We start from the raw sequence: 18,754 nt of genomic DNA on the forward strand, positions 1-18,754 counted from the left end.
AGCAGCCCGAACATAGGGACACGATCACATGGCAATGATATTTTAGTCAAGCCCGATTGCTTTCCTTGATGTGTGGTAATTGCTTGACCTGGGGATGCCGTTGTTGGTTGGGCTACAGGCGGCAACAACGCTGCCTGCATACCAAGCCGTATATACATTCACACAGTATAGATATTTGACCACACAGCAGAGTTATACTTCACCTGCAAATCCCTCAAAGCTCTCGATACTGTAGTCGATGGTATATTGACCACTGCATAAGGTCTGGTTTAAATAGGGTATAATATTGATTACTTTCATCCAGTTAATCCAACAAATATGAGATTAAGATAGATCAATACAAAATATATTAGAGAGCCATATTGTTAATAATATATAGGAAAAATATCTTAAAACGAGAGGTGGAAAATGTATCATTGTGCAGTTAATCTAATTGACCGGTAGACAGTGATTCAATTGTGTACTGATTTCCCTCAAAACAGTCAAATAATTACATCTGCAATGCCTTGAAGATAAATGAGTGAAATCTTGTGCAAATCAATCCAAAATCGGTATTAAATACTTTCAAACACAAGATATGCCACTAAGATTGCCCAAAGATATTTAAAAAACATGTTTCTTCGGTGTGTAACTGATGGGTTCCTCTGAATGCATGCTTGATTTTCAATAGCGGGTCACAAAGCCGTACAGTATGTCTTCTGCAGTACGTTTCACAGAGTCTTCAGAATGGAGTCGGGTTGCAATATCGATATAGGGTTTATTTAAGTATAACGTTTCATATTTTTGTTCCTGTTTATGGATGGATTATGGATTAAATAAGAACAGGAATATTTGGTTTTGGCTAATCCAGTTTAATCCAATGAAATGCCTGACATTTTCTTTTCCAACATCACATTGATGGAAAAATCATATTGCAAGACTATCTGCGAGTTACAGCCAGTCTAGCCGCTCTGTAGGCTGTACTGGCTACACTTTGACAAAGCCATGCTATGATAAAGATGCTGACGCTAGCACTGCAAAATGCTCAAAAAAGACAATGCTAGCATACTGATGTTCAGAAGGTAACCTGTTAACAGTTTTCACCATCTAAGCATGTTATAAAGCTAACATTTATTGATTTCGGATGGTTATTTGTTTAGCTGTTATTTGGTCGTAAAGTATTGGACAGACCAACAGTTTGACCTAACGATAGCTGTCAAGGGTTTAGCAAAGTTATTACCATTTATACAAAAGAGCAAATGGATGTGTTTACCAAATTATATGGGAATCCATTCAATAGTTGTCCAGACATTTAAAAAAAACATCAACCCAAAGAAAGTGCAAGAAAAAAAACTAAAGGGTAATTAAAGTTAAAAAGATGAACATCTTTATAAACAATTATATGCCAATGCATACAATAGTTGTCTAGATATTTCAGTCAGGACATTCTTTCCACCCAAAGAGCTGCTAGCATGGCTTAATAATCTATATTGCCATAAAGCATGGCTGCTAATTGATTTATATATGCAGCCCACAATGGTTAAATACAAATCTCTGAGAGTCAACACATCCATATTATTGCATGACATATACAGTCATAATGCATGATGCAATTGTGGATGAGTGTGAGTAAAGAACACAGGAACAGAAGGGTGAAAGTCAGTATTAAGATTCAACCTGAGGCTGACCTTTGCCCCATTTATTTACAGCTTTATTGTAGGGGCACTAAATGTCTCATTCAGACATGATACATTATTATCTCCAGGACAGGACAGGGTACTCTGTGATACTCACAAATATGAGTCCAGAAGGTTGGTAGCAGTGATGACACTTTTTAAAAGTCACTTTGCTGGACAAGGGTGGATGAAATCCCTGATGTGAAATATATACAGCAAAGCCTATTTAGTGGCTGAGCTGATTAATATGACATCGCTCAGTGAGACGAGCTGTGTCAGAGTGCACTAACTGAGCTACAAAGTCGACATGGTTATCATTTTCACTGCCGTTTCACTAGTTTTAGATCCCCTCAAAGTTATTAAACAAATAGGGATGATTCAGTAACATAAGATTTTTGTTTCCCTCCAAACATTCATTGGCTTCCATTAGCCATGCATCCCACCCTGGCATTAAGAGGAGCTAAACACATGGAGGGTAATAGGATTGCCCTGGCCGTCCATCTGTCAGGGGACTGAGCAGCAGAAACCCCCGGGACGCAGCACCCTGGCCTGATACACCTGCTTAGTCTGCCCTTTCTTTACGCTTTCTTCTCTGGAGATATTTATTCAGTAATAAAGCGCAACCTCTGTGAGAGTAAAACACAGCCATTCAAGTGTGTAAAGTAAAAGGCTGGAAACACACGCTCCGAGGGAGTTTATAACCGCCTGGGTTGAAATATTATAAAATGCAGCTACTGTTCTGTTTAATGGAGTACAGATGGAGATGCATGGCAGTAGCTGGTGAACGGAGAAAGCGCGAGACAGGGTGGGGGAGGAACACGGAGGAGAACGGAGGGCCTGGGAGAGGGAAGGAGAGAAAGATAAAAAGATGGATGTATAGTTTTGGTAGAGGGCATTAAATCAAGCCTAGAGGCTGTCCCTAAATCAGCGGGCTTTACTCTTGGTGTCATTCCAATTACATCAGGATGAGACTAATGCTCCATTGCTCCGAGACTTCAGACCAGCTCGATTGGATTTTCTGTTCCCCCCCCTGACTCTCCTTTCCCCTCCCCCCAGCCTTCCCCCCCCTCTCTGTAGCTCCCTTGATAATGAATTAATTGAAAAGAATGCATGTACAATGATTAGCTCAGGACGGTGCATTTTGGATGAACATTAATCAACTGAAATCATTTTGTTTGCAGCGACACAGCTTTTTCATATGCTGTGACACACCTCATGGGAATACGGATGCACACATGACCAATATGGATGTCCACATTAGCAGGTACCCTTACACAAAACACGAACGAACATTTAAATGTATTAAAATGGTATAAGCAGTAACGCAAAAGTGGCCTTAAGGTAAGGAAGCATTCACACATTGCGCATTTATATTTGTTTTGTGAACATACAGTGTAGTCTCGCTGAGAGGAAATGGTGCCACTTAACAGAAAATCATTGCATTGTACCATTCCGGTTGCTAGGAAACTGCAATTGAACTGGCATTGCAATGCAGCACAACAGCTGTCTACATAATTGGACAATTAAGATCTTAAAATGTCATTATTTTGGTCATATTCATCTCAATGAAGGTTCAAGCGCGTCCCAACACGTTTTCTACCAGTTGGGTTAATGGGCTGAACATGAGGAGTTCATGTTGGGAGCAACGCTGGTTTTCATTAGGGAAATGATCAGTGGTGCATTAAGGGTAAGGAACTAAGGATACAGAAATACAACAAAGCACGGAACCATCCGTGCTGCCCGGAAAAGCTTGGACGAACACTGTGTACGTTGTTAAGTATTCTATATATATCCTACAGCACTTTCCTCTCTGCGGGCAGATGAAAGACCGGCAAGTAGAAAGTAGGTTAAGCAGGTTAGTGAATGAGGCACCTCCCATACAGGACCAGGATGAGGATCCATGCAGAGATTATGTTTAGGACCGCAGACGGCTATTCAAAGAGCAGGCGCTGAGGCTAACAGAAATGGGTTGATGGGAAAATCCACATAAAATACTTAATTCATGTGTGATATTGTATCATATAGCACAGCTCGGGGGATACATGTTTTGATGACATCATCTAGGGACCAATACTGGAGCTGATTCATAGACGTACGAACGATTCAATAAAATAATGGAAAACTCCTATAATACTATAACAGCGCCCATTATAATTGTCCTGCGATTTAAGAGATTTTCCAATTAGCTGTAAGCACTACATTTAAATAAAACCAATTTAGTTGTGACATCTCAGACAGAAACTCATTAAATGTCACTTTCAGTGTCAATGGACCCATTCCACCAGTAACGATATCAATTCAAATTTGATGCCTGAAGAGACTTGACATTGTCTTTGATTGTAGATATTGGTTAGGACTGTCATCATAATGAATGATCATCATAAAATCAACATGAAATCATCATAATAGCAAAGCTGAAACGTTAAGATTGTATCCATTATTTTTTATATACCGTAGCCTATACTTCATTATCCGACATAGCATCAATTTAAAATAACTTAAAAAAGCAACAACCCGAAGAGTCGCCAGACATCCTCGTAGCTTTATAGGGATGTACTTAGACATAGAAGTGCTTTGAGCTAAATGCTAACGTTAACAAGCTAACATGCTCACAATCAAATGCTAACAAGCTGATATTTAACAGACATAATTTTCACAACTTTAATTTAATATGTTAGCATGCTAACATTTGGCAGCACAGCTGAGGCTGATGGGAATGCCATTAGTTCTGCTATTGTTTCGGTCATCAACCAAAGTATGATCAAATGTGTTTTGACCCTATGATAGCGCTAGAGGAAAAACGTGTATGAAGATACCAAATGTCATGGCATTCCAAAAATCACAAACTGGTCCCTTTTACCAAAATGTTAAGGTAATCCATCAAATGTATTTTTTAATATTTCAGTCTGGACTAAAATAGACCTTCTAAAAATCAACCTTTCCAGCGAGGCCAACAGAAGAGCAAATCTTTTTTTGTGATCCAGCCTCTTAAATGGGAATACTAGCTGGTTTGGTTTCTTAGTCTTCAATGATAATACGTTTAACTAATTTGATGACTGCTGACATTAAATAAACTGAGATATTTGAAGATGTTGCCCTGGTCTCAGGTAAAATGTAATGGGCCTTTCTCACTATTTTCACGTTTCAAAACGACTTTTAATTTATTCAAAAATGTACCAGCGATATGGGGGGGAGGAGTTTCATTAATAGGGATGAGAATACAATAGAGTGTTACCTACAACTGCCAAAAGACTGCTTAAAAGAGCATCTAGGTTCTAGGTGGTACGGGATGTGTCCCTGGATAAATGACAATGGCTGTGGTAATCTCAAACGTGAAAAGGACCTGTCACTTACAATTGACGAAAAAACAAGGGAGGAAATTATATCTAACTCTGAAAAATACATAAGGGAAGCTAGAGGCAAATTCATTCAAAGATATTATTATACTCCGTCAAGACTACACAGAATGGGCCTGATTAAGGATGATTTATGTTGGAAATGTGGGGAAGAACGTGGCACGTATATGCATGCATTTTGGGAATGTTCGAAGGTTTGTCCCTTGTGGAGGAGTGTTCTGGACTCTATGGGAAAATGGTTGAAATGTGATATTCCCACTTCGCCAAGACTGTGTCTCCTTGGAGACAGGACGGTGACCCTGCATCTGAATAAATGTGCATTTAGAGTGTTAAAGACTGGCCTAATAACGTGTGCGCGGATAATTTTAAGATGTTGGAAGGATCCCCAAACTCCTACACTGAATATGTGGAGGGTTCAAATGATGGAGACTGCTGCATGTGAAAAGATGCTGGGAAGGTTGAATGTTGAAGTGGCATGGCTAAACAATGGGATAGTTTCAGTAGATACATGTCTGGGGAAGGTGGAACCGTGTGAAGACACTAATAAGTGGATGTGGGACACTCACAATATCATGCACTAATGTGCGCTGCTATGACTGGATGTTTTAATTTGATGTATGGATACTTGTCAATGCCTGTTTTTACCTGCCTGTTTTTATAAAAAAAAATGTTTTAATTATTTCTTTGGTACGGTTTGTTTTTTCTCTGAGTCTGTATATTATGTTGGATGTTTGTGCTTAAAATCCAATACAATTTTGAATTATGAAAAAAAGAATGTACCAGCGGATTAATAATTGTTAGTTGCCAGGTAATAACGTCCACTGCACAAAGCAAACACAGCAATATTTTCCAATACAATCTGATACAAAACTTTGATACAAAAGTCAAATCATGCTCACTGTTTACAGCTTGCCAGAGAGAGTTCATGTGCCAACCAGTTTCATGGGACAACAGAACATGCTCTCTGTGCACCTTGTCTCCACACACACACACACACACACACACACACACACACACACACACACACACACACACACACACACCACACACACACACACACACACACACACACACACACACACACACACACACACACACACACACACACTTAAACACTCAAAGAAACACACAGCTTTATCACAATAGTCCTCACACGCACTCAGTCAACAACAAAGACAAACACATGCAAGCGTGTCGCACTTAAAGGCCGTAATCTCCAGGAAAATCCCATTTGGCAGAGCAGCTGCCAGCGTGGATCACAGAGAGACTGGAGTTGTGGTGCCCACAGGGTGGCAAGCTGTCCGTCCACGCTATTCAACGGCACACACACACACACACACACACACACACACACACACACACACACACACACACACACACACACACACACACACACACACACACACACACACACACACACACACACACACACACACACACACACACACACACACACACACACACTTGAAGAGGAGCTTAAGGTGGGATCAGGCTCCACCACCGCGATGATAAATTCATGCCACTTGTTTTAATGGAACATGTCGATTGGCTCACCCGGCCAGTTTCCCATTTGAAAAGGGCTTAATTTGTATTGCTCAATGTATTGATCTGGCATCTCTGGTGCAGAGTAGCCTCAGGAACTCGCCATTTCTGATATAGCCGAGCGTGGGGAGGCTTGCTGGCAAAAATGGTCTGTCCATCTGTCTGTTAATGGTGCTGGCTGTCTGTCAAAAGCACTTTGAGATGATACACAGGTAATAGGAAACAATAGAAGAATAAGCATTTTAAAGGCTTACTATTTAATGAGATTTAAAGACTTCTCATGCTTTTTAAGTTATTAAATTGTGTAGTATAAAGTAAATCTATTTATCTAGCTGTGCTTTATATAGTATTATGCAGCAACATGCATATATGAAATTGATCTTAGCAACCTCCCACCTGCATTAGTAGAGCTGATCCTAGAGCACCACCATCTGGCGAAAGCCGATATTACATGTTTTAACCTGAGTAATTCAATCAACCCACTATTTAAGATGCATGAAGCAAATGCATTAACCTGAGCCTTTGCATAATATCCAAGAGCTAGTTATCAGCCAGTCACATGACACACTGAGAAATGCAGCTACTTCGACAAGATTAGATTTACAATTAGATTTAACGGTAAACCGTGCATTGGTAAGAGTATACTCCAGGGAATAAATCAATCAAATCAAAGGCGATGCAAATCACTGGACTTCTGAGGTGGACCCCATTTCAGAGTGTAGAAGAGCTGATAGAAATACAGTATTATATGGCATTGTGGCACAAAACAAGGATCTCTTGTTGGGAATTTGATCAATAAACTGTGTTTTCAGAGATGACTGTACCTCGAGTGCCCTTGGGAAATAATAAAAGGTTCACATTTTCACATGGCCATTCACATGTACATAAAAGAGGTGTTTTCTCCTGTTCATGCTGGCTGTAAATAGATATCTAACTAATCCAATTGCAATTGTAAGTGATTAGGGACACAGTCCTCCCTCTGTATGCTTACCGCTGAAGGTAATATGAGGCATAAGCAGTCTGAGTTGGAAAATACATCTTACAAGTCACACTTTTTTAGGTGTTGTCACTCCTTATGTTGCCAAAGCCTGCTGAGCCTCTTCTGTAGCTGTTGAAGTACAAACAGGGACTTTTTTCAATTACTACTAATACTAACTTTTTAAAACTGTAAAATCATCATATTTGCTTTTGGAGTGCATTTTTGCACTAAATGGAATATTTTACACCATCACATACATTATATTTGCCTTAGGAATAGAAAATGTCCAATATGAACACCAGGAACAATAATTGCTTGTGCATGTTTTTCCCCTTTTCCTTCCCCGCCTTCATTTCCTGTCATCTCTCTTCTGTTGACTCACTAATATGGGCACAAAATGCCTCAAAGCCAATAAATAATTCACACACACAAATACATAGAAATACGTTTAGTTTAAATTAAGAAATGGGAGGGTTAATGTCAATAAAATAAATGCAGTCTATAAAACATTTAAATGATGCAATTCCTTTGTAAATATCCCCCAGACATGTACAAAAGTAAAACATGTATCTGTGATAAACTAACATCAACTGCAAGACTATGATCTGCTCTGCTTTTTCTACTTCTCCTTAGATAAACTATCCTTGGTTCTCCCTTTCAATCAATGCAGAACATGCATTGTTTTGCATCCCAGGACCATCTTCAGCCATGTTATTATACACAAAGGATCACCAGAGGATGCTGACAATGTTTTATGTATGAATGTGAGAACAAGTGTTGTTGCATGACATTATAGATGTTATTTCCTTGCATCAATACAGGATCCATATGTTGTACACCCATGGCCTAAGACACCTTACAGAACTAATTACCCTGGCAACACAGAGCTGCAACCTGCCGGCTCGTGGGCCTGCAGGAGGAGCTCAACAATCTGTGGGGGGTGGAGAAGGGGGAGCTGCTGCCCCGTGACTCAAACATTCAACACCTATGTTGAGGTCATAAATGCAGGCAACAGATAAACACTTATATGCGTTTCTGAGGGGAGTGGTGCTAAGGAGGCACCTATCTCCTCAGATGAGCCAGTGAAGCAGGCAGAAGAACGAGGAGGGAGTCGGGCTGGGAGTTGTGCTTTACTGACATGCTTCAGTAGTCATACAGCGAGCGAGCAGACAGAGGCGATGTTTCTTCATGAAACATCCATTTCCACCTTGCCAAGCCTCTCCCCTGGTGCAAATCCAGCTCCTGGAACCACATCACCAGAGCTTTTTCAACAGACAGTTCACAAATGACTGACTTTTGTATATATATATATGTTGCTACAACTCCTTGTTATCACTATCTTAATGTCAAACAGACACTGTTAGACAGACTGAATTGTGAAGTCAAACACACAGATGTCCCACATCGGATCATTTAAGTTTGGGGAAACCAGTAAACAGCCCCAGTGCCAGGACAGCTTGGCCTAGCTGCACACCGTCAATACTAATGACATCAGGATACAAAGTATCGCTATGGAAACCTGGAGGCTCCCCCACACCCCTCTGTACTACCGGAAGGCTGGGTGGAAAAAAAGAAAACAGGCCAGAGAAAAAGAGAGTGAAGGTAAGACAAATTGAGAAGAGCCAGAGGAAGGAGGTAGTGAACGAGAGTCAGAAAGATAAAGAGGGGGAAGAGAGGGGTGAGCCAAAACGTCAGGGGGAGAAAGAGAGTGTGCGGGTGGGTTTGTGTGCTCTTCAGAGGCATTGGTGAGTTGAGCCTGGTTAGGAGCCAGAGCCGAGTGTCGGTATGAAAACAGGCAGAGCAGTGTGCCGCATGCCAAGCCTGAGATTCAACTCAGCCGGAAAATAGCTTCTTTCCCCCCCAAATCTGCACTCTCATCTTCTCCCCTCCCCCTGCCTCCATTAGCCCATCCATCACCCTCTCTATTGCACCGGCTGACCGCCTCTCTAGACTCAGCAACACTTTCAAACAGGCCAGATGGGCTCAATGAAATACATCTAACAGCCGCTTAAATCTTCATAATGCTGCCGCCCTCCAGAGCTGCTTCATTTCCAAGTACAGTTTTGCCAAAGTGTGTACTACAAAAGCAGCCGAGCACAATGTCACAATGTGTAGGTCATTACAAACCACAGAAGAAAAAGAGCTCTTAGGATAGATGGCCTTGTTGTGTCGGGTCATGACCCTCAAAAAACATTTACTGTAAATCATTTCCAAGCGTTAAATTGGCTGCTTGTGAGAAACCTAATTTAGGCCCAATGTTGTACTTTGTCACACACACATACATTTTATGCTAGGTGGGTCACAGAGCCATTAGGTCAGATCAATGGGAGCTTATCACAGAGCGCCAGGGTTGAGAACAGGCTGAACAAAACTCATTTTGTATAACAGATTGGGAACAAATGTATCGACTGATTTGTAAATTAAAAAGAGACTGTGGCTGTTAAACAGGAATATAAGGTTTATTTAAAGTTTAATGCCGCTGAGTAACCATTCTTTATCAAACTTTATTATCCAATTCTAATTAAGCGTGATATAATCTGCCATCCTAAATTCCCTCTTATGCAGTGACTTTATTTTGTAATGTTTATGGATGTCGTGGATGTTAAATGTTGATGGACTATGATCTGGATTATATTTAAGATGTTTTAGAGGTTTGCAGTGAATTACTCGTGTCTCCGTATGTAGGCTGCTTTGACAAGATGTGCCCAGACTAAGATCTTCACAAATGTTGCCCTCAAGTTTTTATTAGATTTCATTTGTGATGGAAAGTGACACAAATCAGCTCTTTTTTTTCTTTGGGAGTCCTCCTCGGCCTCTGACTGAAATCAGCCCGGGGGTCCCGGTCTCTGGAGCCTGCTGTGAATATGTCGAGCAAATGAGATAACAAGTGCAGATCCCACAGAGTCCCCTTCAGTCACGTCTGCGTAATCCCACTGGAGGGTAGGGAGATGTGGATCCAGAGTACGGTGTCAGTGGGGGGATTTAAAACCTGGTTAAATTCCAGTGAGACAAAGCTGGTCAACAGGGCGCTTTGCCAAATCCATTTATGTGAGTAGCTGTCAGCTGCTATCTTAGAAGTCCTCTGTTATGTTATAGTTTACATTTACATTGACCCTGTGGTCATACTTAAGGGTTTAATATTTCATATGTGTGTGTGAGCCAGACATCTAATGTGTTTCACCTTCACAGCTTGTAAAATGCAATACACTGCGTATACAAATTAAGGCTAGAAGCATTAGCCTCAAATCTTAACTAATAGGAACACACATTGGATAATATGAAAAGAAAATATTAAGCTTCTAGATGTTTAGTATCTGAGCCAGTTATTAAAAAAACAATGTTCCCTTACAAAAGGAGTTAAATGGTTATGGTATAAAAATACAGTATATGTATCATTTCTAGAAAGTTACATTAGTAGTTTAAAATGGCATGATAAAGAAAAACAATAAAATAAACAATGCAAGACCAAGAGACTACTAGCATCTTGATGATGCTATACAGTGTTGCTTCGAGTTCATTGCTAACATCAGCATGCTAACATGCCCAATGTGATAATACTTACATGATGTTTTGAACCGGTATGTTAACTTAGTTCATCATCCTAGTTTAGCATGTTAGCATCTTAACAATATACTAATTAGCAACACGTGGTACAGCTAAAGATGATTGGAATATCATTAGCTTAATGGGCCTAAACATTAGTACGGGACCCAATGCAATTCTGATGTGAGGATAAATGACATAGAGGAAGTCAGTGGGCTCATCAAATGTATAACAATTCATCTTGAGGGCACCATGAATGTCTGTCTGAACCATATTTCAAGGTAATCCATCAGATAGTCGTTGAGAAATGTAAGCTGGTTGAATGATTTCTTATCTCTGTTTAAGAGACTGCACTACTCACGCATACAGTATGTAGGATATGCACGATTCAATGGACTTTGAGTATAGGAATTCATCATTAAAAAACACGATATTGAGAAGTTAATGGCAATTGAGCACAGAGAACATCCACGAAGGCTGTTTCCATTCGAAAAAAACTGTGTATCCGCCCCTTGATTTGTTCTTAGCAGGACCAGCTACACTCTTCAACTTAATTTAATGGAGGGTTAAGTTACTGGGAAATCGTCCCAGTAACAATGAACACACAAACAAAAAAGCAGGCTGAAGACATTACCTCTTTGACAGAGGTAATTCAACTCTAGTTCAAAGGTTACAGGCAGATACAACCGATTGGATAAAGAAAGATGTTGAGTAATGAGTATATGTGGTGTGGTGATATGACTAAAGTAACCACTTCCTGAATCTCACGGCTAGTTCGAGTACTATAATTTGTTGATGACTAATACGGTTCCCACAGGGGAGGAAACACCACCAGCTTCCTTGCACAACAATACACCAGCTATAAATAAGGTGTGGCTCGGAGTGAGAATCAGTGGAAATGTGCTGAATCTAGATGCTGCTCATCATCATTTGTGGCCATAAAAAGTCCAAAACAAGACATAAACAAAAATATAAAAAGACCGAGGCAGACGGAGACAGGGGGAGAATTGGTTTGCTGAAATATGACTCATCATGTGACTTCATGCACCATCCATTCAGAGTGTTTTGTACATTGTGTGTGTATGTGTGTGTAGTGGCTGTGGGGTGTTAGACACAGACTGGTACTTCATGTACTGCTGCTGTCGGCTGCCTCGTACAGTAGCATAGGATGCATTATTTATCCAGTGTCATGGCTTGCCATTGAGACAGAACAGTAAAAGCCTTCACTACCGTATGGCTGGAGGAGTATCTCTATCGTTTCACACTGTACTCTATCCATGGTGCTGACAGACACAACAAACGCCTTATGAACAGCCCTCTATCTATTTCTTCTATCTATAGCCATCTGCTGCAGGCTGTGTTTTGGTCTGATCCCTGCTCCATATCGACCGACTTTCTCAGGTTATTCTACTCAAACGGGGCTGTGATGACTCTGTCACAACAGACGGCTATTTTCAGAGGGATATTGAAAAACTATGCTGGGAAACTATAAAAAGGAACCTAAAGCCAGACCTAATTGGATCCCATCCATTCCCCCTGTGGGTATGGCTGGGTAAGAAAACCCCCAGAAAATCTGTTTCTCCACTCTCCTGAAAGCTGATGACATTGTTGTCGCTAATTTCTTCCTGCTACCAATGAGTTCCTGGAGCATTTTGGTTAGGTATGTGGATGTTAGTTGTATTATGCGTGTGCCCTTTGACTTTCCTATAGGGCCATAAAGGGGCACGACACCAGCAAAAACACATTTAATCCAGAACTTGAATCAGGACAGTCCTTGCTACTCGTCTCAGGGCTTCTGGAGAACCTGGACAATGACCCCCCTCCTCCCCAGGGAACAGTCATGTCAGCCAGATCAGAGAGCTGACATCTGGGGCCTCAAAGCCTTTTGCTTTTATCTTTGTAATCTTATTAAGTTACATTCAGCCAAAGAAAGTCAAATGAATGTTCTTGATCAGTAACATCCTGCATCATGTTAACAACAGCAGTTCTACATCTAGGACCAGAGCACAGTACAACCACAAGTTACTTATTCATACTCACATTCAAAACGTGTTATGGGACTATTTCCTCAATGCCACGTCTCCCTTTAGTTTTGACTCTCCATAGAATATTAACTTTTATTGTAAAGCATTGGGTCTTAACTTTTTTTTCGTTTGAGGAACCCCGGAATTAGATCCAGGATCTGGTTTATTGTCAAGGGGGTTTCACATGCAAGGGATCTGCGTTGGTGAATTGGAGCATAACAGTGACAATATTAGAAGTAAATAGAAATAAAACCCAGTTAAATTAAGTATAAGAAAAAAAAAAATACTTTATGAAAATGTACAAGCTATGTTCTAAAGTGAAAGAGTTCAACAGTTTCAGAAGTAGTTCAGTTGTCACTAACTTTGTCTGCCATTTATAGTAGGTCTTTGTAGTTGGCCATTCATAGCTATCTTATTGTTTATAAGTAATTAAGGATCATCTTAATGCAAACGTGGAATTCCGTTGTCTAATGTCTAATCACCAACAAAGGCCAAAGTTGTACTACTCCTGATAACAAATGTCAACTGCAGATGTACCCCTGGTTTAAAATCACTGCAATGTTGACCCTTGTTCTCCCAGTAAACCTGGAAATCTAAATACAGTTGCAATACACACAGTACATCTGCCTAAAGCTTAGAATCCGTTTTTCTTTCTTTCTATTGCATTATTTCAACTATGTATAGTTGCTGTAACACTTGTTTTATCTCCGGCACCATTTGTTCTTCGTATCCACTGTAAATCCTCTCCTCCGCTGCACAACCTCATTAAAGTTTCATCTAAGCTAGTCTATTCTTCAAAATGCACACAAGTTAAAAGGGAAATACAAACAAGGAAAGCTCTTTATCCGTGTGTGACACCTGGATGTGCTGAGCACGTGTTATTCCTACATCTGAGTTATGCGCTTAGGTTTCATAAGAAAGCAATAAGAACAGGGATTAACACAAAGGTGAAGAGAGAACATGAAACATTGTTGCCTCTAAGCTATTAACAATATATCTCATTAATATAATATTCTGTAAGTTGCTGTACATTTCCTTTTTACAGTACTTTTAAAAGGGGTTGAATACAAGATGCACTTCAGGATTTAATAAAAGGGTTTTATTGCAGCGGTGCAGACCTGTCTCAGTCAACCCATCAGGATGCTCTAAAACCACAGAGACAGATGGGTGGAGGGGGAGAGGGAGAAAGAGAGGAAGCCCATCCTGATGTTCTATATATATACACCCATCCCAATAGCAGTCTCTGTCTGAGCTGCAGCCTGCCAGCCGGAGCAAAGGCCCAGCGGTCCGGCTCAATAAGGAGCCTCTTTGTCTGGCTCTAAAGCTCCCAACAGGAGCACATTCGATTCCATATAACACAAAAGCCTGAAACACCAAGGCTTACCATCCAGTTACAGGCCACAGGTGAACCATTTGCACTACATATTGTGAAACAGTGATAAAGAAAAGACAGGGTAAGACCTGCGTCACTGTGTTTGCTGTAATGATACGCTGCCTCCTGCAAAGCTGGAGGAGCGAAGGGAGTCTCGGTGATACTTTAGCTGCTCGCCCCTCTCCTTGTTTTCATGTGGACTTGCCGTAGAGACCTAGCAGGAAGTGTTTGTGGTAAAGTGAGACTGCGGATGAGTGCTGTGTGAGAAAAGGGCTGGTATGTGATGGTGTTTTCGTCTCACTGTGTAAGAGAACACCATGTTTCTATCTGATTCGTACCATCCTGAGATCCAGGGAGGTTAAAAGGACGAATATTAGCTTACTAACTATTGTTTTGTTCATTTTCACATGGTAATGGAGCTGAATTATGGGGAGTAAATGTTTTTCTCCTATGTCATTAGTTTGGCATGAACCATAACAAACCCCAGTGTTGTGCAAGTTTACATTTCACGAGAGCAAGATCTAGTTACTTCATCTGCTGTTAAACCAATGCCACTTTGGTATCATTTTCTCCCTTTTGCTCCAATGTTGACTGGACACATCTCATGTCACTGCTAACTCCTGCTCTTAGCCTCAGGTGGATACACACTGTATTGCAAATGTTTGAAGCAACCGCTGCTTATCACATGGCAGTAAGGAGCTTCACCACAAGGTCCCATCACACAGACATTACTACAGCAATGAATACATTACAAGGCACAAAGAGTCATGTGTGCCTACCTGCATTTTAAGAAAACATCTATAATGTTGACATGATGTGTCAAATAGGTCTGTTAAATGTCGATTATTGGATTAGTGCATATTTTATTTTGATACAAACATAAATGGGTTACCGCCAAATCAATTTGGTTCATTACTCCTTACAAAAAACGGAATCAAAAGTCTTATTTTTAAAGTCCTTATCTTCTGAAGGGGATTTTTGTATTTTTCTTCCAGTTACACCACAAGTAACGCCGCACATGAGAACCTAAAGCAAGAAGGCATAAGAGTGTATTGCTCCTGGGCTTTTAAGCAGAGCAGATGTTTGTTGATGTGTTCTCCATTTTAGAGAGGCACTCCACCAATCTTACCATTGAGTTCCCTCTCTGTGAGTATGAGTGTTATTCAGTCTGTGAAAACATTTGCATGATGTCTTCTGTGGCTAGAAGATACATCAAGCAGTGATGGGATCTCAGTTTAGGCATCATACATGGTAACATATCCACTAAAAGTATACCTTTATTTAACTGAAATAATGTAAAGTAACATATAATAAACATTTTAAACATGTTAACCAAATATGTCACCAATGCTATAAAGGTAGCTGGTGAACAATTTACTTCAATAACAATACAACTTCTCAGTTTGTCACGGTCAGCCATGGCCTTTGTTAATTTCTACCGTAGAGTACCTGGAATACTAGGGGGTCAGAAGTTTTCTGAAACGTCCCATATTAAAAGTCGCTAACATTTAGAGTTTGGGAAATTGTAGGATTCAGTGTTTTTAGGAGCTTGAGCTATTCTAGATAGTAAATTCAGAGTTTCTGTGCCTCTTCTTATTGGTTTATCAATCGCTCTCCTCAACTTTGTGAGAGTGTAAAGTGTGTAAAGCTTTCTGGATATTCTCCTTTCTCAACATGCTTCTTAGCTTGTCAGGGTGGTAAAGCGACATCTCTTCTCCATCTTTATCTGGTATTCTTTTTAGCACCCTTTTGTTTCCTGTTCTCCCATCTTTCTACCCTCTGCAAAACAAAAAGGCTGACTAAACTGAAACAGAACAGCCACGTGTACGCGCTTTCGGATGCCTTATGTGTGTGTTTGTGTGTCTATGTAGGGTGTTTGTCCCCAGCGGCACGTAAGGACGGGGCGACTAAAGGAGTGTGTTCTGAGCTGTGAAGTGGGTGTCTGTCAGGATAACAACACAGCGGGTTGTATGATAAAGGCGCAAGCACACACGCTAGCATACGCTGTGTTCTTCACCCACAAAACTCAAGTCAATGTCATGCTTTGACAAAATGCCGACAGAAGTCCCCCTCAGGCGCTGCCATGACGAGCTCACTGCTCTTCCTATAAATAAAACAGCCTGTATGAATGCAAAATGCCCAAATATGAATACACACACCACAAGACAATTGCCAACTAGAGTTCTTAATAACAAAGACTTTCCCATCCCGGATCTAATCGTAAATATTCATCCAGCTTTTTTTTCTTTCACTCAAACCAATAATGTATGTTGCCCCAAAACACTACAGGAACAGGAAGGAGGAAGCTGAGGAAGCTGGCTGTGTTGATTGATGGCAGCGTGAGATGTGGTGAGGTGTCAGTTTGGGACGCTCATTTTTTTCCCCTGACAAGGCAGCACAAGGGAGACCCACATACAAACGCACACCCATCAGAAACCTTTAAGACTTAATCCATCACAGTAGAACTGACAGATTGATGTAAATGGGGGAAAAAAGAAAATACCAGGGGACAAAATACAGAAAAAACACACTGGGACTCTCACACAGAGGGCCTAAACACACACACACACATGTTTCAGAAGATATTGTATCTGGCTGTATATCCTTCAGAGACTGGACCCAGGTGAATTTGAGCGATGCTGTTCCCCACTATGGCCCAGAAAAACAAAGAGAAACCACACTTTTAATATGATCCAGTAAAGCTTATATAATGTATTTTCCACTAACATGGTAACCGCACACTCATCTTCCCTGGGGTGAACTCGGCTCAGCTGGGCTGGACATGAATCCTGGGAGATGTTTGAAGAGAGGAGGGGGGGGGGGGTGGCTTGAGAGGAAAACAAGGACTTTAGCAGTGCACCGCCAAGCCTCCTCAAGACCAGGAGGTCAATACAACATAACAAGGTCACAACAGGAAGTGCGAACAGAAGCGTAAACAAACACTGAGGGACTTCAATGAAAACATGTGTATGCAATGATTGGATTCTACTTTTTCTTATTTTTCATTTCAAATCTTTATTTATCCAGGTTGTATCCCATTGAGATCATTGATCTATTTTTCAAGGGAGACCTGCTCAAGTAGGTTCCACATGAAACATTAAAAACATAAACATAATGACTTATACACACAGTATGTAGCGTGCAGATGAGATGGCCTCAGTAATTTGTACACGTCACATTTCCAAGGTCGTCTGCTGTGTCATCAGAACCCCGCTGGCCTCAGCACATGACATTCAACGTCTTTCACTCGCTTTAGAAATGTTTCATATTTCTCCACAAAGAGAGCAACGCTGGATCATGTATCATATCACTGTGGCTGAGTGTTGCAGCTACCATGCGTACTGATCTATCACTTTCTCTATTATACCACTCCCTTATCTCAGGCATCAGAAAGATTAAGAGTCAGAGAGAGAGCCAAGAGAGGGGAGAGAAGGACTTTGTTGGCCCCATCGCTTTTAAGTTTAGGAGCTTAGTCGATCATATCTCTGCATTTCATATATAAAAATAAGCATAGAATGGTGTATAATTGTTGAAATTTCCCATTTTAAATAATGCAGAAGCAGCTGATAAATTGGAAAGAGCAGAGGTTTAAATATGATCATGTTTGAGCGATAAAGTTCTCGATCTTAGAAACTGTACTGTCCAACAAAAATCTTTAAATGTAGCTACTCTTACTCAAGCAATAGATCTTTCACCTACATCTAACTATTATTTTTCTCGCTGGACAGAGTTTGCTCAGTTGTAATATAATGCTAGTCTGCTTTTGTTATGATGATTACACCATGTCATAATGACACTTGGTCACATGTTACTGTAAGACAAAGACTAGTTTCTTTGAAATGTTCCACTTTTACGTCATAAAATGACAAAAGAATTATCATTTTGAGTTCATTGTCAATGTAAACACATTGTTAGCTACATTTCAAAAAGCCTTTGCCTTACCTTTCGGAAAGCCAATGTCTCTTGCCCTGTTTTTGCCAAATATCCACTGCAACAAGGCCTTATAATTGTCTAGATACACACAATTATATAGAAACCTCAATCAATTATTTATATTTAAAATTGATGGTGTTTTTAAGAATGTATTCTCTCTTTGTTTATTCATTATCTAGCTCCGGGTTTAGCATTGAACTCGTGATATATTTTGTATACTGTATTCAATATTTCAATAAATAAACCTTCTAATCAAACCATACCCTACAAATTCAGAGCAATGTCATATTTTAAATCAATAATCAATGTTGAATTACTCAGAACCATTGAGGGAGGGAGATAACTTGTGG

General features: G+C 40.4%; 1 protein-coding gene across 1 annotated transcript in view; it reads right to left on the minus strand.

Moving 5' to 3' along the window:
• ppp2r2ba (protein phosphatase 2, regulatory subunit B, beta a) overlaps positions 1-18,754 on the minus strand; it is a 41,701-nt gene that overhangs the window by 21,938 nt on the left and 1,009 nt on the right. The window lies entirely within an intron of this gene.

This window comes from Trematomus bernacchii, unplaced genomic scaffold (assembly GCF_902827165.1).
Source record: "Trematomus bernacchii unplaced genomic scaffold, fTreBer1.1, whole genome shotgun sequence".
Lineage (NCBI taxonomy): Eukaryota > Metazoa > Chordata > Actinopteri > Perciformes > Nototheniidae > Trematomus > Trematomus bernacchii.